A 22,422-nucleotide genomic window follows, 5' to 3' on the forward strand; every position below is an offset into this window, starting at 1 on the left:
TGGATGCTATTGACTAGCTGGTTCCTCACCTGTAGTTGAGACATAAGCATATACAACACCACAATTACTCATTGGGTCACTGACCTTATAAACTATATCCTTTACTAAATAGTTTAAAAGACCATACCTGATACTTCTCCTGAAAATGCCCCGAGAAGTGATTTAGTAGATAAGACTTCCTTACTAGTTGCCAGGAAAACTTAATGATCATTCAGCCTTCTTAGATAGGTCCTTGAATGCTTTAGCAGTCTTTTCCTGTAACTTCTTAATCTTCTTTTAACTTAACAAACTTTTTAAGATTAAGATGAAGTAGGGAAGTTCGAACGAAATCCAATCTGGTAAAGGTTTTGTATGCTAAGATTAGTCTCTTAATGATGATGAGCTTGAAACTTGCAAAGGGAATTCACGTAGTAAAATACACGCTTGCATGATAAAATTCCACGTAGCAAAAAACATGCACATGCGGTTAAATTCCACGTAGCATAAAACATGCACACGCGCAATTGTTCCATGTAGCAGAAAACACATACACGCGCTTTAGTTCCACGTAGCAGAAAACACGTACATGCGCTATAGATCCACGTAGCAGAAAACACAAACACGCGCTTTAGTTCCACGTAGTACATGTGCTATAGTTCCACGTAGCAGAAAACATGCACACGCGCTTTAGTTCCACGTAGCAGTAAACACGTACACGCGCTATAGTTCCACGTAGCAGAAAACACGTACTCGCGCAGTGGAATTCCTTGGCTAACTCACGTACTCGCGCTGTTGATCTACGTGGCAATATTCTCGCACACGCGCGATTAATTCCCATAGCAAACACACGCGCCGTTGATTCACGTAGAAAACACTTGCACACGCGCTGATGCTTTATTTAAGGGTTCAAACATGCGCTAACTCTGAAGAGTCACATAGCTTATGAAAACATGCGCGCATTACAGTTTTGCGTGTATAAGATGAACATGCTCGCACTCATGAACCTTTTCAATTAAATTAACCTTTCACAAAATTACATAAGACTGAGATAGTTCTGATTTAAGTTTTCTTCCACTTATAAATTACTAGAAAACACTTATCTCTTGAATGAGTTTTAGAAAAGTTCTTCTCACTGAAAATGGAATCTTCTCACTCCTGTCCTGTGTCCAAAACGAAATCCAAACTCTTTTCCAGTTTATTACTCAAAGAAGCCGCTCGACCGCTTGAAACTTGAAACCCCTGATCAAGTTAAGCAGGAGCAGCTTTTCACACGTCCTCTCAGCTAGGCTTCGACGATGAAAGGCAGTTTAGAATGTTCACTGTCCTTCCTATAAACAATCACCAGCCACTCAAAACTCTGGCTGAGGACTTCCATCTTGGCTTGGGGTCTTTTCCAAAGGCTCCAATCAAGGTTAAGGCTAAATTGTCTGTATCACAAATAAAACCAATCATAACACACCAAAACCTTTCCTTACTACATATGTGCCACACCTGACCCAATGTATGTGAGAATATGTCGATGTATGTAACCCCCGACCTAAGAACATGTCAATGTTTGTAACACCTGACCCAATGTAACACCTGACCCAATGTAAGTAAGAATGTGTCAACCTGACAGATCCACCGACGCAGACTCTTCGCCATAACCTCTCAACTCAACACTAAGGCCAAAGTGGTTGCGGCCGCCCTTGACGCTAAATAAGTGTTTAATTTAGTGTCCTGACAGTATAAGTTTGCAGTGCTGGGGCGCTTGGTATTTGGGCCGCAATTCCTTGAGTACATTTGACTCTTATACAAAGACCCAGGTGCCAAAGTCAGGACAAACCATACACTCTCATCCAATTTCACTTTACACAGGGGCACAAGACAGGGCTGCCCACTGTCTCCCCTTATATTTGCCCTTACCATAGAAGGCTTTGCGGCGCTACTACGCTACAAGCACTCCAACCAAGGAGTTTGGAAAAGAGGCCCCCCACAATTAATATTGCAATATGCAAACAATACTCTTTTATAAGTTGGAGACCCAGAGGTTAACCTGACCCCCATCATGATAGACATATATTAATTCTCTAAATATTCTGAATACAGAATTAACCCAGTCAAATGCGAAATTATTCCACTGACACAAGGGACTACACAGACCACTCCTGTGAAGGACTTTCATTGGTCTCCCGGTACTGCCCATCATGTGGGGGTCATAGTGGCCACCTACAGGCACACTCTATACAAAGCCAATTACGATTCATACATCTCTCAGCTGGAAACTAAAATTTGGACCAAATTACCGATCTCTGTCTACGGCTGCGTAGCCCTACTGAAGATGATGGTGATGCCCAAATTAATTTATCTCTTCAGCAACATTTCAGTTGGGCCTGGGAACTCATTTTTTACTAAACTACTCTTGATGGTGTCCAGCTTTGTCTGGTGGCAGCTATCAGGATGAACTGGACCAAGTTGTGTGAGGGGCCCCTGATTATGTCCTATATTATAACGCTGCACAGGCACAATTTGCTAGACAATGGTTCAATAATACTGAAAAATAACCCCATATACTGCTGGAAAAGTACGCAGCCTTGCCCATAGACATACGGACAGTGATGTTTGCTAGGGCATATGGCAAGATTGAAGAGGTAGACCTCGTGACCAGCATAGTGAAGGCATGGTCCAGGGTATTCAAGTAAATAGATATAGCAGAGTCATACAGCGGGACATCTCCCCTTTGGAACTACCCTGATATTGCCGCCATATTCGATGCAACAATATAAAGAATATGGGACCCGCAGAAGCATTTGACTATTGGAGATATGTTACCAAACGGGAAGTTCGCCACACTGGGCGAGGTCCAGAAGAAAATAGGCCATGGGCCTATTATTAAATTGCAATACCAACGGATGAAAGCAGCCTTCAGACAGAGGTGGCTTTCCTTCCCCACGGAGCACGAGACCCATCCATTCTTGGCGGTTATTATACGCCAGGAAGGGGTACAAGACGGCATCTCCACGCTCTATAGATTAACGCAGGCCCATTCCCCCTCTGAGAATGCAATGAAAGAGAAATGGGAGAAGGATGTGGGGGTGAAGATGGATGATACTCAATGGTCCTGATATTGTTGACTCACAGGTACGGTTTCACTAAACGCGAACCTGAGACTGCTACAATTTAAACTCCTAAACCATCTACACTTTACCCCAAATGAATTGGAGGAATTCAGTCAATCCACAACGGCCTGCTGTCCAAAATGTGTGGCCCTGAAGCCGACTCGTTCCATATGTATTGGGATTGTCCACCTATATACTAGTTTTGGGTTGGTGTGGCTGACACTTTAAGCAACATACTGGCTATCCCCATTCCTTCGACTCCACTGAAATACTTACTAGGGGATATAGGTAATGTACCCACCAAGGTTTGCATACTGTTCACAGTGGCGGGGGCAGTCACGAAGTGCACTATGCTAAGAAACTGGAAGGCAAAAACAGCCCCTACGCTGCAGGTGTGGATTAAAGATCTATCATATGTCAATGATTGTGAAGATGGTTACATAATGATGAGGGTGGCTTCCAGTAGGCCCAAAGATATATGGGCCCTATTCCGCCACTACTTAATGAACAACCAAACTGCACCCGAGTCAGCTAAGGAGACAAATGAATCAGAGGAAATGGAATAATGTGAAATGTATGAAATGTCTTTGTATTTTCACTGAAAGCTGAGATGTTGTTTATATTGCAAGTGTTATCATACTGTAACCGTCAAGATAAATAAACTTGAAAAAGAAAATTGAAAAAGGGAAGCCTACATTGCCTGTCCCTTGCCTTGTATGCCCTGAGAAATCAGCCTGGTTCAGATCACCATCTAACTCCTCATGAGTTGGTGACTGGACATTGTATGAGAGCTCCACGAACTAGGGTAAGAACTGATGCCCACAGTGGCGCGAAAGCATTAGGTGACGAGATGCATGAATTACTTTCATGTCTCAACAGTTCAAGAACAGAAGGTAAGGGTAAAATAAAAATGGCAAAGACAATCAATCTGATGAAACAGAAGATTTGTTGAAACCTCCAAAGTTGTACTCAGGCGACCAGGTGCTAGTGCGCACATTTATACGCAGCGGAAGTTCACCCCGCTTTGAAGGGCCCTATGAGGTAGAATAAGCTACCCCCACTGCTGTCAAATTAAAAGGGTGAAGAGCATGGCAATATCTGCACAAAATAAAACCTGTTTAAAAGGCGAAACATTGACCCCTCACAAAGATATCTGCAGTGAAGCAAGAGAAGTAGTTCTTTGTGTGCAGATCCGGTCCAAATGAAGCAAGAGAAGATGATCCATGCATGCCAACTGACCTGATGGCTAGAAACGAGAATGAGGAAAATAAAGTGCAGCCAAGCACCATAGATTAGGCTCCAGCGTTTCTCAAAAATCAACCATAGACCTGTGTTTCGCAAAATTTGACAAGAAGAAAATAGACTTGCAGCTACCTTGGAACTCTTTTTTAGACAGGCTTCAAGGAACCATCTGAGAAGAGCTCGGAATTTGCAGAGGAAAGATGAGTATTGACCATTGTTTATGATACCTATTATTACACTAATATACACACTTTTGTCTGTTATTTTTTCCTACAAATTGTAGACATATCCTCCCCTAATACGAAGGGGAATATATATTATCACATTTCTGGAAGAACCCAAAAATAACTGTATTGACTGGAGAGTGATCATTGAAATAAAACTCCAGTTACCTGATATAAAAGTGAATAAAAAGGTGATAAACACTTTGCACATTTAAGTAAATACAAAATGGAAAGGCTTGACCATTTCAGAGATTCATTGCCATCCAGAAAGTCGACCGGTTTTCATGGACTATTGATGATGATGTCAGTTGGTATTATGATTTGTGTTTTTCTCCTTATTATGGTACTTCGAAATATGTAGTACAGAGATGAAAGGTATTAATGAAACATCTATTATTGTCCCTACTGAAGATATTTACGGCCTGTTTTTCAATATAACTAGGTAATTATTTTGAGTTAAAAGGGATGTTGAGGAGGACCATGAAGACATGAATGCATATGTTAATAATTCGGCTCATTTAAAAAATAACCTATGGTAGTAGGAGAGAGAACATCAGATGAAAGCTGCTTCATCTGTTTTTTAATAACATATGCCATGAACGCACCAAGGACATTTATTGCCAAAGAAATGGCTACACATGATGCAATATGTCTTAGTTATCTAGCAGCGTGTACAACCAGAGAGCAATTTGTTGGAAAATTGACAACTTTACTATGGCGATCAAGAGGACATTTCCATACGAACATACTTAAATAAAGACAAAAGGGATGGAAAGTGAGATGGGATGGACAAGCAAAAAACGTATGTATCCAGTCCAGATTGGAGAACAAATAAAAGTTGTCGAGATGAAGAGGATGGATTGCTCATACATGACTGTTCGAGCACGAGAGCCAGGATTCTGGGAGAGACCTCAGCTATTGGTATATGGGCGTGCTGCCACCAGTACCAGATGGGAAGAAGGACTATTATCTTACCCTGCACGCTTATTGACGAAGGAACCAGTAGCTATACTGCAAATAGTGAATGACAAATGCCTAGGATCGTGGGCCAAGTATTCCAAGTTATTAACATGGGTCGACAACGAAGCAGGACCTGTATCCATAATACCATTGAAGAATGCAACAACATGTTTCAAGAACAGAGGCTCGGTTCTGGTTGGAGAGAATAAAGGATGTGGAAAGAGGTCCTTGGAATGAATGGAGGAACTGCTGTACTGATGGACCAATATTGGACCTGTTCATCCAGAGTTTACATGCAGTTGCCTTTGAATTGGTGAGGAATATGCTCTATTGTAAAGGTAACTGTTCAGACATTAGTGATTCCTCAAAGTGATCTCAATATCAATGAATTTCCAAAAAGAGATAAGCACATGAGGAAGAAGAGGTTGCTCAACCTCTATCGCAAGAAGAGTAGTAATTATATGTCAGCAAAATCAATAGAGGCCTATGGCAATATTCCAGATGAGCATACATTGTTCAGTAAGACAGCAATGATAATGACATCTTTATTGATGCCAGGATTCAGACTGCAGTAAATGGCAAGTGGCTGCAGATCACCCGATGGGAGCTGTTATAGACTATTAATGCAACAATGAAAGGATTCGATGCAACCAGAGAAGAACTGAGAGCCATCAGGCTGATGACTCTCCAGAACACGTATGTCCTGGACTTAATTACAGCAATGGAAGGAGGCGTGTACGCCAATATTGGGCATTCTTGCTGTACATTCACACCATCCCATGATGAAGAGAACAGAACCCTGACAGAAGCAATAACTATGCTGACGGTTATGCATACAAAGATGGAAGATGAAGCTGAGAAGACAGCCGGAGATGACTGGTTCTCATTACTATTGTCATGGATTCCAACCTGGCTGGCCAATGCTTTCAATATACTCAGAGCAATACACGTGTTGATATTGCTAGGATTCTGTCTTATAAAGATCATCTAAGAACAGTATTAGAAGAGAGCTAAGAAAGCTATTGGAATGAAGATAATGATTGACATTGATGCTGGAACGGGTGAGCAGATGCAAAATGAAGGCAGTACCTGTAAGAATATAAAGGAAAGTACCCTTGCACCTCTTGGAGCAAAGTTCCATCACCCTATGGATCAGAAAGGTATGTATGACATTGGTCACCATTTGGAGAGTGCTGCCATATGACCTGGAGTGTGGATGAACACATAGAAAATGTAGGTCAACTGAGGGGGTGACAAAGATTTGGATCTCAAAGAAGAAGCAGGATGAAGAGAAGATGTTGACAAATGATGAAGAGGAGATTTTGGTTGAAAATTCGACCCGGGGGGGATCTAGAGGAGCAGGTAGATACTATCTTGCCAGCTCTCGCCTCCTCACCACCATCATACTGGAATAGTCAAAGAATAGCAATAAATAGGACCTCCTGTATTGTTCCTATACCGCATCGAGTATATGAGAGATGGTATGGACTCAGACAGCCATACAGAATGTACCCTCGCACTGAAAGTGTGGAAGGATGTTGCATGGAAAAATGTTACATGGAAAGATGTCACCTGGACGTTAAAGAGAAATCTGACGTGGACAAAGTGGAGTCATAAAGAAGATATATGAACCTATGCTGAAACGATATGAAAATACCTAGAAGTAATGATGTAACTGAAGCACTAAGAGTAACATGTAACTAAAAGCTAAAGAGATCATCTATCTGAAGATGAAGCAGCTCAATGATCAATCAACTGTAAATACGCAGGAATGCAAGGTTGAACGAAAACATAGAAGCTTGCTATAGAGGAATATATAGCATGGCAAGGACGGCCATAGTAGGAAAATGGACGCTGCTCACTTTGATCTTAACTAAACTACCACAGAGCCAGATTGAGGCCGTAGAATCAGGAGATGTGGAAAAACAGCTGAAGATGAGTCAAGGTTGGCCCAGAGTTAAGGATGATATTTTAAAAAGATGAACACAGAGCACAAAGGGAGTACATGGATAAGATCTGAATGTGGGACATTCTTCATAGATGGAAGAAGAAGAAAACATCTGTGAGAGCCAAACTGTTGGTTAATTAAAAGTGTACAAAGTTCATATGGAGTAGAGTGAGCAAGTCTCTAGAGGCCAAGAGCAGTAACAGAACCCTGCATAATTATTTCAAATAGCAGTAAATAGAAGGCTGAAATGGACAAAATCGTGGTCTCTTCACACGTGAATAAGAAGTCAAAAAACCAAGGCTATTTATTAGAGCCTTAAGCTAATATAGTGGTGTGCTCACACTCCCTTGAATGTTCCAGGACAGCGACCATGCAACAAGGTCAGCTGCAAATGGAAAACATTGGCTTATGGCCTACCGATGAGCGATGATGGACTAATTGGGAAAATGGGGAGCAGTCAGATGGGATTCAAGCACCTACGTTTTGTTTCACGTATGTGCTACTAAAGAGCCAACAGTCCAAGGATGGGATACTATGCCAACCAATAAGTGGGGTTGAGGGACAACCTAACATGCAATGTAGCATAGACCAATCCACTGTTGTTTTGTCTGATGTAATCAGCACTATATGTATTTAGAGGTAGTTCAAGGTGTGCCCCAGAGATAAAGGGCAGCCAATGAGCTACTAATCCTTGTATGTTCCAAAACTAGATATGTTCCGCTTACCCAATCCCTTCTCTTCATAGGTTTTGTATTTTGTTACGTGAATGACATCATAGATGATGCATATTGGGGAATAAGACCCCTGTTTAATTAAGTTTGTGTGTGAGAGTACCAGCATCAGTACGATGCCTGCCAGTTTGCCCTGCTTTATTTAATTGATAATAATGTAGTACTTTGTCACATTCTTTCAGTCTGTCTGATTATTTGCTCTGAGATCCTTGTTTGTAATTCCGCCTAGCAGAAAATACGCTTCAAGGTGCTAGAGCACACACCTGACCTACTTGATGGTTTTGTGCCCTGAAGAAGGCTGGGTCATTTAAAAATTAAACAGCTGACCGAAAGAGCCGAAACTCAAGTTGGTAATTGTTTATTGGAGAATATGCCACATAAATATATCTGTTATAATCTTTTGTTCTAATTAATTAGTTTCACGTAGGTGTAGAAGTGTTGCATACCATGTTGTACAGAGAAGTGGCACACAGCATTAGTGAAGTCGGTTGTAGGGTGGGAATTGGTGGTGTTCCACCATTTCCCTGTTTATGTGTTTATTTTATTATTTATATATGTGTGAGTACAGAGTGTGGCTGTTGTTGATTTATTGGGGGTTTGATTGCGGTTTGGATGCCTGCGGATTTGGATTTGGTGGTATGCTAGTTGGTTAGGTGTTTTTGTTTTTGCAGATAGTTTCTCTCTGTATTTTTTAGTATGTTTTCATTACTAATAATTATTATACAAAGTTGTTGTATGCTCATGACCTATGTTGTGTTCTGTGTTGAATTTGTATAAATGTGTTTTTTCATGTGTATGTTTATGTGAAATCTATGGCTTAAACCCGTGTTTTTGTGATATTTCTTGATTTCCACTGAGCCCACGCCTTGATTAGACTTGTGGGTTTACCTCATTGCTTGTGACAACGAGTTGTAAAATGTAAGCAGCCACCTCCAATGATGAGCATAAAGTGTTGGTCTGCAGAGGTGATTATTGTCCAAATTGAAAACTGTGGCACCAAAGCACTCATGCTTTTATGCTGGTTTTGCCAGCAGACAATAAAGCGATCTTGGACAAATCCTCTTATATCAATGACAGTAAGATGTCTTCTGTGAAGATGTGTGCCTTCTCATGTGCTGGTGGCCTTGTTTCACACATAAGCTGATCTTTCTTCTTATGTAGGCCTTTGAGTGGAAGGGATTCTAGACAGAAGAGGGCTTACCAGATATTGCAGGCTTTTGGTAAGTATATTTTAAGGCTTGCTTATTTTGCACAAAATAACGGTTTGCTTTCTTGTTTTTCCTCCATGTTTTTAAAAAACAATTTCACAAGCCTGTGTTTTGGGTGCATTTAATGCTTTAAAAGTGAAACCCAGATAAAATCTTTTAAGGTCACACCAGTTAATATGCTTGTACATACGTCTCTTGGTGATGAAGACAACAAAGCTAGAATCACTTTCTTATGCATAATACACTTCTATAACATTTTGTTTTTAAAAATTGCCATGTTGAGTTATGTGATGTGTTCTTTCCAAGTCAGTTCTATAAAATGTAATTATTATGGTTCATGGTAGGAACTGGACAAGGAAGTGGAAAAGTGCAGAAATTGCAGAGTTGACTCGCATCCCAGCTTCACACCTTAAACATCATATGATCCTGGGCATCTCATCTAAACTCGTATTGCCTCACCTGCTAAAATTGCTAGTTCCTAAACCTTGCAAAATTGTCAGCCCTTCAGACTGATTTCGTTTTCAAGGTGTGATCTTAAAAAACCTCACTCATGGTTTCCCTGGCTACAGCGTTGCTTCCTCTATAATAATGAGCATAGGCATAGTGAACACTATATCCACTTGTTTCTTTGCGCTCTAATGGCAACAGTACTTGAAAACCATGTCCCTCTTCTAATCTCAGGCGATCTGGATGAAGACACCTTCCTGGAAGCTTCCAATGTTCAACCACCATCTAAGATATGTGTAGCTTTCGTCTTGCTTCCAATTGGTCATGTGTATCCATGCTTGAGAACGTTTGAATTCTGTGAGGATGCTCATCTGAGTTGTCTGTCTATTCTGCATTATGTGAGCCTTATTATCATGCACGCTACTATTGGTGAAAAGTGCCCTGTACCTATGCTTGAACACAACTACACTTGTCGTAGACTGTTAATGTTGCCTTTGAAATGCTACTTATTTATCATTCTGATTACAGCACCAATAAAGTGTGCAAGAGGCCTCATGCTTATTTTTATTGCTGCAAGGAGGCATATCAAGCCATCGGTTGAGATAGCGATGGGGGGTGGGGGGTAGCGCGGCCAAATATTCTGGATCCCTTAATTCATTTGGTTCAGTGGAGAGGGGCCCCAAAGATGTCCATGCCCTGGGACCCAAAATTGATTGAGATGGCCCTGGATCAGGCGAAGAGCTTGCCCCAAAAGGAACTCTTCTCTTTAGTCAATATTGTACCCACCTGAGAAAATACTCTTCACTTTTTCCCCATCGCCAAATACATATAAAGTAACTGTTTCTGGTGATGTTTCCCCATCATGGAATGGAGCACACACAATGAATTCATGCCTGGAAATAAGAACATGAGTCTGCCCACTGAAAGCAGGCATGCAAAATGCATGCATTGCAGGCAACAAGAAATTAACAAGAAAATATGTCTATTTACCAAATGAGGACACATTTGTACACACATAAAATGCACACATGCCAAACAACGAGAAAAACTCACCTTCCTGCTGAAACTGAATATATGTAAAAAAGAGCATCTGTGGTAAAAGGAAAAACTGGGCTTCCTGACAAATGTGGCCACACAAAGTGCATACATGTCTGGCAACAATGAAATGTGACTACCTGTTAAAAGTAGGCATAATTAACTGTCATGTCTAGTCCGGGATTAAACAACTACCTGCTGAACGCATGGCTATACATTCTAATGAGAATCCCTAAGTGAAATATGCTGATTTTAAGCAACAACATTACACATATATGCATTAATGGACATGGCCAAAATAGCCTATGGAGGGTAAGAGAAGCATAAACATATGCATTCAAGACCAAAGTGGGTAACGCGGTGCAAAAAGTCATCCCGACATTCACGTGCGGCATGTCCTTACCCAAAGATTTTGAGAAGAACTTAACACATGTTACATACAATAAACTCCACATGTGCTGACATGTGTTGCGGCCGCATGGGATCATTATCAAACAACAAAACCCAAATAACCGAAACTATGTTCCTCAAGAACATTGTGGGTTTACCACAGGGCTTCCCAGGGCACCTGTTACATAAAGAACTTGAAGTAGCATGCATGGAAGATCTCATAGCAAGGCAGCCTTTAATCTACTGGCTGCGTATATGGGAGCGGACCCCCCCTGACAATAACCAGAGCCCTGGTGAGGGATCTCATTGGCACACATTCCTGTACCGCCCGCCTAGGCTGAAATATATACAATCATCCTTTCACAAGGTTGGTTTTGGGCTCTTGTTTGGTGACGAACTGCAGGCAGGCAACGCTGACAGATGAGAGTTAATAGACACCTTCTCTCCTCATAGAGCGAGAATAAGGAGTAAGAGTGAATTGCAGAAGCAAAGCGTACACTTTTAGTACTGCAATCTTGCCCCCAACATTGTAAGGCCAGCCTACAGCCAATGGTTCATCACCCCAAGGAAAAGGGCAGTGATTATGGCGTTCAGAACAAATCTCTCGTTCACTGGGGAAGGGGCATTTTTTTCAACAATAAATTGCACTGAGAGGACGAGCTGCCCTTGCTGTAAGAGTCATAGGAATGACTTGCTGCAGTTCCGGTTTTTCTGTCCTACTTTAGCAAAGCTAAGGAAAGATTTTATAATTCCAGTAATAAGAGCGTCCAAGCTTAGACACGTGTAATTAACATTCAGATTTACACTGTCAGTCCCGGACCTGCTGCAAGCCCATAATGGATATACTTTGAGCGGGCTCTCATGTTACGCAGTCAATTTTCATGTTTTGATGAAGGATTTAGTCTATTCTTTGTAGATAGCAAGATTTTGATTTTATCTAAATGAATTTTACTGCTGTATTGTATTTTACTCTGTGTTCTTTTATGGGAATTCTCATTTCAGAATAAAGATGTTATCTACTTTCTACTTTCCACACGTAGGAGAGAATGAAAGAACATAGTGGTTGATACAAATGCAGAACTCATTTCAGTCGATTACATTCTCCAACTACTCCCTTTTCTCCATCCAACCTTCATCGGAGCCCAGCAGATTATTGTTACAGATGACTACACATGACATGTACCCTTATTCTTCCAGGGCCCAGCCCACAACAGTTCACTTCTCCCTCACACAAAATGCTGCAATAGGAAACAGACATTGCTTGTGCTCCATCAACCATCCACTAATATATGTAAACCCCAGAGGCATTGCTGGGTGGGGGGGGTAAGAGGGCTATAGCCCCTGGTCTTTTGGTTGTAGCCCGAATAGAATCTCAGGAGCTACAACCAAAAGGCTAGCTAGGCCCAAGTCCCGACAGTCCAGACATTAGCGTAGCCCCGGATCTTTTCCAGACCTTGAAACACCCCTGGTAGACCCATTTCTCTGCTTATGTCATCCAATTTGTCTGTCAATGCAGTGCTCTATGTGTTCCGTTGGCACACACACAATGTTTCTGCAGTCACATAAGCTTGTTTGTCTACACCTGCACACCGGAACCCAGTAAGGCACATTTGGGCACATCACCACTCTGTGGCCCTCATTACGACCCTGGCGGAAAGCGACTGACCGGAGCGCCACAGCGTAAATAGCGTTTCCGCCATTGCACGAAGGAGCAAAGTGCGGCCCATTCCGACCCATCGGGCACGAGCACCACGGCATGGCGGAAGTGCAAAGTCCGCGATGGCGGAAATGACCCCAAAACGGCCCACACCGCCGCCGTACGGCGCCTTGGTGCAATACCGCCACCCCTCTTAGCGGTCACCGCAGTGTGCGCCTACCGGAAAGTACGGTGCCCGGAAATATACGGAAACGGAAGCTAAAACATGGGCCCGGAACGGGAAACATCCCGGCGTACACCTATAAATACACTAAAACCACACAACCACTAAAATCACAACCCTGAAACACACCCCAACCCGTCAACCACCCTAGCGAAACCAAGAAAAATGGGAAAAGTAGCGAAGAAAGCGTGCGACCGCAAGCGGCAGGTCCACTTCTCCCGTGAGGAACTCACCGTGCTAACAGAGACCCTCCAGGAGAATGCTGCCGTCGTCTTCTGCACGCAAATGACCAGGACGGCACTTGCAAACAAGAAGGCCATATGGGCTCTGGTGGCACAGCGGGTAAGTGCGGTGGGGACCGCACCCCGCACCCCACAGCAATGCCGCAAGCGATGGGACGACCTGCGGATACGCGTCCGCAGCATACTCTCTGCCAACCGCAACATTGCCACAGCCACCGGGGGAGGTCCTGAATCACCCATCAAGTTGACCCCCTGGGAAGAAATCTGTGCCTCCACCATCGGAATGGAGAGCATAGAGGGAGTCGGAGGGATGGAGAAAGGAGTGCAGACATCCGAAGATTCAGGTAGGTGGCCCAGATAAAACAATGCCAAATCCACACAGTCCATCCATGTGAAGTACCATGCGTCCACATAGTGCAACAGAAACACATGTCCAGGAGAACGTCCACACACATCGGCCTGATAGCGCACGTTAAAACCCACAATAAATACATAAATAATTCAAAACCCCTAATACACGCACTACACGTGCAGCAGGCACACCCTAACTGCAGGCTGCCAAACAACTGCACCCTCACTCCACACACAAATCAAAGCACCTCCAAGGCCCCGACCCAAATCACCCTCAGGTACCACCCCAATGCATGTGATACAATGCCATTCCAATTCCCACAGACCCATCAATAACCCTCGCCCTCCTTTACTCCACCACAGGGTCCGATCCAAACGACGAGCTACAGGACACCCCTACCAGCACACCTGCAAAGAGGGCCAAGACCAACGGCCAGAGACCCTCCACCTCAGCTGCACGCATCAAGACACGGCAGCAGCACAAATCAGGTGGCAGCACAGAGGAGGGAACATCAACAGGCACCCCAGCAGCCAGCATGCCCACAACACCACCACCACAGGTCCCCCCAATGGATGCCACAGAAGGCACTGCCTCTGGTGGCAGCAGCACCATAGGTGACACCCCATTGATGGCAGCATGCTCGGACACAGAAAACGGGGATGCCGAAGTCAGATCCATCCATGACCTGTCCCAATCCCCCTGTCTGTCCCATCCCGTACAACATGAGGATACCACGCAGGGGCACCCACAAGACGACGACTGGCCATCCCCCACAAGCCCTGTGGCAAGGCAACATGAGGACAACAGCCCCTCTGTGACACCCCCGCAAATGGCCATGGCCCAGCAGAGGCAACAGTCCCTCGACCAGTTGATCGAACAACAGCAGCAACTGGCCACGCTCCGCAAGGACCATGCTGATGAATGTGGGGCCACTAAGGCAGACATAGAAACATCAACTGAGACACTTAGGGCACAAATCGAGAGTAGCACCGAGAGCCTGAGAGTCCAAATGGAGAGTAGCACCGAGAGCCTGAGAGTCCAAATGGAGAGTAGCACCGAGAGCCTGAGAGTCCAAATGGAGAGAAGCACCGAGAGCCTCAGGGGGGAACTGCATGCGACGGCCAAGGACGTATGTGCCGAACTTGCCGCAGTGCGCCGTGTGCTCACTGAGCTCTCGCAAACCCTTAGGGACATGCATGGACGTGAGCAGGCAGACACATCATCCGTTGCAAGTTCCGTCCAGGGCAGCCCCCAACGTAGATCTGGAAGGAACCTGCGCTCCACAGGCAGGGGTGCCCCTGATACCCGCAGAGGGGGCATGCAATAGCGACAGCCCACTGACAATGAGCATCTTTGGACACTGGTGTTCGGGGGGGAGGTAGGAGGGTGGAGGGGGTGTGTTGGGCTCACTTGGGTGGCGGGTCGATAGGGTGTTCAACATGACCTCACATATGCCATAAAAAGTGCACGATCAACCAATGAGATGTGTGGACATTGATCTTTGTGTACTAGGCCATCATAGGCGTACAGTCCATGTTGTGCATGTCCCAGACACACGCAGTGCCACGAGTCCCGTGTCCATGTATCAGCCACCAGGCGTGAGTGCTAGAAGCATACATCAATGAGATGCTGACGAATGTCACGGGCCTCCGGTGCCTCGCAGACTCCATGAGGTGCTGCCACATCCCCACCCTCATCATGACCATCTTCAGGTGCTTGCAGTTCTGCGTCAGGGGGCATGGGCACATTTCTACGTACGCACATGTTGTGGAGCATGACACATGCCATCACCATCTTTGCAACCTTCTCATGGCGGTACAGGAGTGCCCCGCCAGACCTGCTGAGGCAGCGGAAACGGCCCTTCAGTAGGCCGAATGCCTGTTCTATGACTACACGGGTACGTGAGTGGGCATGGTTGTAGTCCTCCTCATGCTGGTCCCGTGGGTTCCGGACTGGTGTGAGGAGCCATCTCTTCAGTGGATATCCAGCATCACCTGTATGTGGACGAGAAACGTATGATGTGGAATGCCATTGATACGTACGCACACCCCCCCCCCTTCCTGCCAGGTCATTGCCAATTCACATACCCCACATCATCATGCATGTAATGAGACTCACCGAGTAGCCAGGATCTGTTCCCTGCGTGTCGCTCCATGTAGCGTGGTATTGTAGAGTTCCTCAAGACCATAGAATCATGGGTTGATCCAGGGAATCGGGCACAACAATGTGTAATGATCCTGTTGGAGTCACACACCATTTGTACATTCAGGGAATGAAATTGTTTTCGGTTGCGGTACTGGGCCTCCATGGCATGTGGGACGACCAATTCAACATGGGTGCAGTCGATGGCACCAATGCAACCCGGTATGCCGGCAAGTGCATGGAATCCCACTTTCGTGTTTGTAATTTCCTGCTCCGAGCGTGGTAGGGAGATGTAGTCGTCTGCGTGCTGCAGGAGGGCATCGAGCACTTGCAATAGTGTCCGTGAGAACAGTGGCTGAGAAATGCCATGCAACTGTCCGACTGTGTGCTGGTAGGTGCCTGTGGCCAGGAAGTGGAGTACAGACACCACCTTCAGTAGGGGTGGGATGGCGGTTGGGCTATCTATCATGCTGACAAGGTCAGCCTGTGTCATGTCCACAATGGCGGCTATGGTGTCCCGGTCCAGACGGTAGAGGGTGTGGATCTGCTCATCAGTGAGGTTGAACGGATGTGCTCGGAGGCGTGGGATTGCGGGCTGCCTGCGTGGTGGTAGTGGCTGTGCTGGTGGGCCTTGCTGGCCCTGCCTTGGCCTCCTCCTCCTCCTGCGTCTCCTCCGTGCTGCTGGTTGTAGTTGGTGTTCGTCTTCTTCTTGGAGTTGGAGCACTTGCAGTGCTATCAGGTCCCCCAGGGCCAACATCGCGAGTCCTGCCGGTAGCATTTCGGTGTGGTTGTGGGAGGAGACTGGCTGTGCAATTTATGTGTTTTCAGGCTGTATGGCCTCCACCTGTGGTGATTCATTCCACCTGTGCAAACTGCTCTCCCCTTTGGCCGAGCACGTCACGCGCACAACGCTGCAATTCGGGGAATGGTATCTTGCTATTGCTATCATGTATTTGTACCCGATGGCCGTGTAAGATTGGTTGATATGTTCATTCTGCTGTGGTCCCATTGTTTCCCATACTATCTTTGCAGTCGCGAACAGACTTGTGAAGGGTCAGTGGAACGTAGTACTCGAGTAACGGTGGGCCCTCATGCATCACAGTACCGAGTTGCAACGACGGGCGGGGCGTCCCATTCGTGGGTGAAGGCAGTTGCCATTTTCACACACAGCCGCACTCGATGGAATAATTAGTGATTTCAAACGACCACAGATGCCTTTCCGACGTGGTGTTGCAAATGAGGAATTCGAAGGGCGGCGCTTTCGGTTTCCAGCTAGCGGCGAGGAGATGCCCACAGGTCTGACTGCAAATATAACGTTCTATTGTTCAATGTCCTTGAGACAGGGCCCATGGCGAGGGAGCAATGATTGATATGAATAGATTGGGATGCGCAATAGCTACGTGGGCGATGAGGCCGGCCGTTCCCAAATACATGTTACTTCACAACACTGGAATTACGGGCTGGGGCACTGTGGATTTTGCAGGCTGCATAACGCACAGACTCAATGGATGTTTCTAATGTTATGTGAGTAATTATTCAGGCGTTTTGATCCCGGGATGAGGGAATGATGAATGGATGCATGGGCAGGTGATTTGATACAGAGTTTGCCATGTACAGGGCTTCTTGGGATCTATCCGCCTCCCCTACGCTATGTGATGCAGGGCTGCCATAGTGGGACCATCGTCTATCTGGCCTTGTTGAGCCCTCCCTGTCTCGAGGCGCCCTCAGACACTTGTGTCCATGCACGTTAACATTCCCATCTGATGGATTCTGTTTTGACAGACGCATGCACAGGTACACTCGTTTGTGATGGTGTTTGCACCTCGATATAGATGGTTATGAGTCGCAAGTGGTTTTGGGGTGGTGATGATCCTTTTGAGTGGGCTAGCATGCATATGGCTGTGGATTTCGTGTGATCATTGAAGTGAGTTGTTCGAATGTAGTTCTGATGGCCATTCTGATCTTTTTCTTTTCTTTTGGTTGACAGGTATCTCCTCCCCTTTTGCCACTGCCATCTGTATGCCACTCCTGCAGATGGATTTTACTCCCGACACCTGCTGCTTCGTGTTAATCAGTGGAGCAGCATTACGGTCTTATGGGACGATCGCCAATGGCCCACATGCCCTTACGCAGTACTGGTGGCTCGGAGCAACATTTCGGCCTTTCAGCTGGACTAGTGCCTCCCCATTGGGACGGCCCTGCGGTTCTGTGCGCTTCCATGTTGCCTTTTCGTACGTGAATGTGGCTCTGTGTACCATGGGGGAACAGGGCGACACACAAGTAGTGGCTGGTCATTTCTTGCGGATGCAGCCCACAATGGTGATTAGTGTTTTGGAGTTCATGGCCTGATGGCTGTATGGGCTTGGTGACTTTGATGTGCATAAATTTCTATTCTGATTTGGCCCGTGTAGCGTTTTTCTTTGCAAGTGATGTGGCATATGCCTATTTGGGGGGCGATGTATTGTGAGGAGATCTGCATTGGGTTCCAGCTTCGGGGTTTAGTTGCGTGGTACTGTACTGGGCGCGTTTGCCTGCTAAGCCCGTGAGGTCAGGGATGGGGGCTGCCTATATGACAGTTTGAATGTTGTCATGCTCAGGGGCGGGGGATTGGGTTTTGTGTAACAGATGCCGGTCAGCCAGGTGGACTGGTGGAATGATGTGATTTTCGGAATATTGCTGGTCACAGGTGCCTGTGTTTGCGTGCGTTTCTTGGTGGGGGACTGTGGTCATGTCCATTGTGATGGCTTCTGTATTCGTGCCATCTGTGCCCTGCAGCTCCCATTGGCCCCTCTTGTGTTTCATTTTTTCGTTGGCATGCATGGGTGACTTGTACATTTCAATGGTTGCATTGTGACTTCATTGCACCTACGGGGAGTTGTACTTTGTGGGCAGGGAGCGGTGTACAGGCACTCAGTGGGGCCGTTTACGGTTGATTCGCGATGCCGTACTTCTCGCCATGGCGGAATGGTACATTACGCCATGCCTGATGGCGTTAGGTACATGTCCGCTAGGGTCGGAATTGGCGTACCCTTGCGCCATGGTGGTGTTTGCGGTTTGGCATGGCGCGCGCGCGCGTGCTTGGTGCAGTTAGCGTTGGCGTTCACTACGGTGTCGCTAATGGCTTCGTACTTTGCGGTGACGGGTCATAGTCGCACCGAGCGCTATTCGATGGCGGTATTGCATTTCCGCCATCGTTTTTCGATTTCCGCCAGGGTCGTAATGAGGGCCTGTGTGTTTAAGTGACCAACATGTAATGCTTTTGCAACAACACAAAGTGGCGTAACATGAAATGTGGGGTACCTCCTTTGAGCCATGCTGGAGGCCTCCCCCAAGCACTGCAACAAAGCATGGGTTGCGCCACACTCCAAACTTGCCTGGACCACCATGCATGCTTAATGCGCATGATGATCATGCTGCAGCAGGGGCACACCGCGCACTGCAGCAGGGGAAAGTTATAAGTATGTGTTTTAATCAGAACATATCATGCAGGAATACTCTTCCTTTTGAGTTTACCCTTAACACTAGTAAACCATGCAATGCCACAATAAGGAAACATTCACCTTCTAACTGCACAAGTGTCCCACTATACCCATGTAAGAACACACATTATATTGGCGTTGCTCCATATGCGAGTAAGAAATACCATGCCACAGAATGAAAATGTCCAGTCTGCCTGCCCACTTGTGCTATACATCCCCACCCCAAACCATCCTTCATATAATAGCATTCATCAAGTTGGCTTTGCCCAAAAATGCCAGTAAAACATGCAAGAAAACTTCCAGGCTCCAATGCACTCTAACTTCAGAGGAAATATTTATTTCTGAAGTCCAAATGCCCTTCCTCCACAGGACATGGGTTAGCAGGGGCCCTGGCATGTGGGGGATGTGGGTGCCCCAGCTAAGCCAATACCAATGCCAGTTTAACGTTGGAGAAGTGTGTTGTTCTTTGCTTGTGAGAGGCCACGCACCCTTCCCAGAACACCGTATTTCAATGGCGGGTGTGCGCATCTGTGCACGCGCATCCAGCTGAGTGCTCCGAACATGTGCTGTTAGCTGACCCGCTTCTTACTTATGTGTTGGATTGCTGGATCCCTTTGAACTGCACCTACGTGATTGCTTGACAACATAATCAAGCTTGTGAGAGGACACGCTTCCTTCCCAAAATGCCCTATTGCAACGGTGGGTGCGCGCATCTGCGCGTGCGCATCCAGCTGAGGGCTCCGGATGAGTGCTGTTAGCTGTCCCGCTCCTTACTTCCGTGTTGGATTGCTGGATCCCTTTGGACTGCACCGACATGATTGCTTGAAGACATAATCAAGGTATATGCCTGCGCGGCAAGGACACAACCAGAGGATTCAAAATAAGTAATTGTAACTTGAAATGGACATTTAAAGGACATTTAATCTTACTTATTTCTAATTTCCCTGTTTAGCTTGTGAGAGGCTACGCCCCTTCCCAGAACATACTATTTCAACGGCGGGCCCACGCATCTGAGCACGCACATCCAGCTGAGTGCTCCAGACGTGTGCTGTTAGCTGTTTGCGGTGCGCGGCTGAGCGGAAAGGGCAGAAAGTACTCCCTTTTCTGGTCTAGGGACATAAGGTATTTAATAACCTCATTGGTATTATATTGCTGTGCTACTAGCCGGCTGGCTAGTTGGAAACATCTGTTTTACTATACTGAGAGCTGAGCGTATGGGCGGGGAATTAAGATTTGCGGACTCGAGGGGTCACTGTCTGGTAATCACATTGCATGGTCCCTCGCTGTTTGAGCACTCTCCTAATGTGTCTGCCCTCTCCCGCCACTCCCTCTCGCTTTCTTGCTCCTCCTTCTCCCCCTCCTTTCTTTTCTCCTTTTGCTCACAGAGCGTCTTGTAAAAAAAAACACCTGTAGGATGGGCCCTAAACTACCCTTTCAAAATTTGAAAAGGGAAAAAAGTGTTAGGAGTGTGTCACCTATTAGCTCCCCTCATCCCTCCATAGTATTCAGAAGGAAAAAAGAGGAATAGGATTGGGAAGTAAAAAGTCCCAGATTAACGAATTGTCGACAATAGAACAACCAAAAATTTCAAGTTTCCTGACCAAAAGAGATGTATTAATAGAAAAAAATAATGAGGAAGTACTATCTCTGCCACATAATGCTCCATGATTGATAATAACTCCCTACTAAATCCATGCCATGATTTTAGGAGGCATTCATTTGGCATTTTGGTGGCGTCCAGAACTCCTCTAGACGAAAAAAGTATTGAGAAAACGGCAAGCAGGGATAATATTATCAGAAAAAAATTGTCTGGAACACCACACCTAGAAACATTGGTTCAGGAGGAATCAATAATTGAGGAGGAGGACTTCTCATGGAATGAGTTTAAAAGCACACATGAGACCTCTTTGAATATGGGAGGAAAACTGGAATCAATTGCTACAACATTGTATATTGTAGTTGGTATTTGTTCCAGCCTTATGAAGGAGCAGCGAGATATAAAGGATCTTATGATAGAAATGGCTGAAAATATACAAGCTAAAAACCAAGGGGTTGAGGAATGTGTTATAGAAAATGAGGCTCCAAGGGGGGGGGGAGTATGGATAATTTGGGGGAGCTATGTATTGCTATAGTAGAGAGGGAAAGTGGAGCTGTGCATGATCTAGCAACTATGAAATGGAGATAAATGAAGTACAATCTATTAATGAGAATATCATGGGTGAGGAAAGAGATTTACATGGGAATAATAGAAGCAACAGTAAAACAATTGCGGAAAAAAAGCTAAAACAGGTAGAACAAGTAAGAATAATAAAGTAAAAAAGAATAGTGTAGGACTGGCTCAGACGGAAAATGCTGATTTCATGTGTGTCGAAAAGGATAATAGAAGTGTGGCTGATAAGGAGAAAGATGAAACCACGAAAAAAACAAGTAATGATGGTAGATTGATGGAAGACTGGCTAGAAGGGAGCGACAACCAATACAAATAAAGCCTTGGTAACATTACCTATGGGGCAAGATTTTGAAAAGGAAGAACGCAAGGGGAGAACTGTGAGGTATTTGAATCCCCCCATTAAAAAAGTGGTAGGATCACTTACCACTAGGGAAAAGGATATCTACATGGGTGAAATGGAGGGATTGCCTATGTGTAACACTAACAAGGATCACATTGAGAAGCCCCTGAATACTCTTGAAGATGGTGAAGGCATGGCACTAAACCTAAGTAAATGGATTAAAATAATGGAGAGGAACACCTCGGAGTATGGAGTATAGCCCCCCGAACATGGCTCTTAGAACGTCTACAAACGGTCCCGCAACTCAATTGTATAACAACGACAGACATTGAACAGGTGACACTACCTCCACATGGTAGTTGGGACAATTGGCTGATTGTCCAATTTGTAATGCCTGTCATAGTGGAAGTCATTAGTAAACACTCAGAGGCTTTTCTTTTGGATAATGGCTACATTATAAACTGTAATAAAATCATGAATAATGATCCTAAAAAGGGTAAAGCATGTAATCACAGTTGGAATAAAGGTTTTACCTCAGAAGAAAAAAGGGGAATG

The sequence above is a fragment of the Ambystoma mexicanum genome, chromosome 1q (genome assembly GCF_040938575.1).
Source record: "Ambystoma mexicanum isolate Mex_15411 chromosome 1q, UKY_AmexF1_1, whole genome shotgun sequence".
Classification (NCBI taxonomy): domain Eukaryota; kingdom Metazoa; phylum Chordata; class Amphibia; order Caudata; family Ambystomatidae; genus Ambystoma; species Ambystoma mexicanum.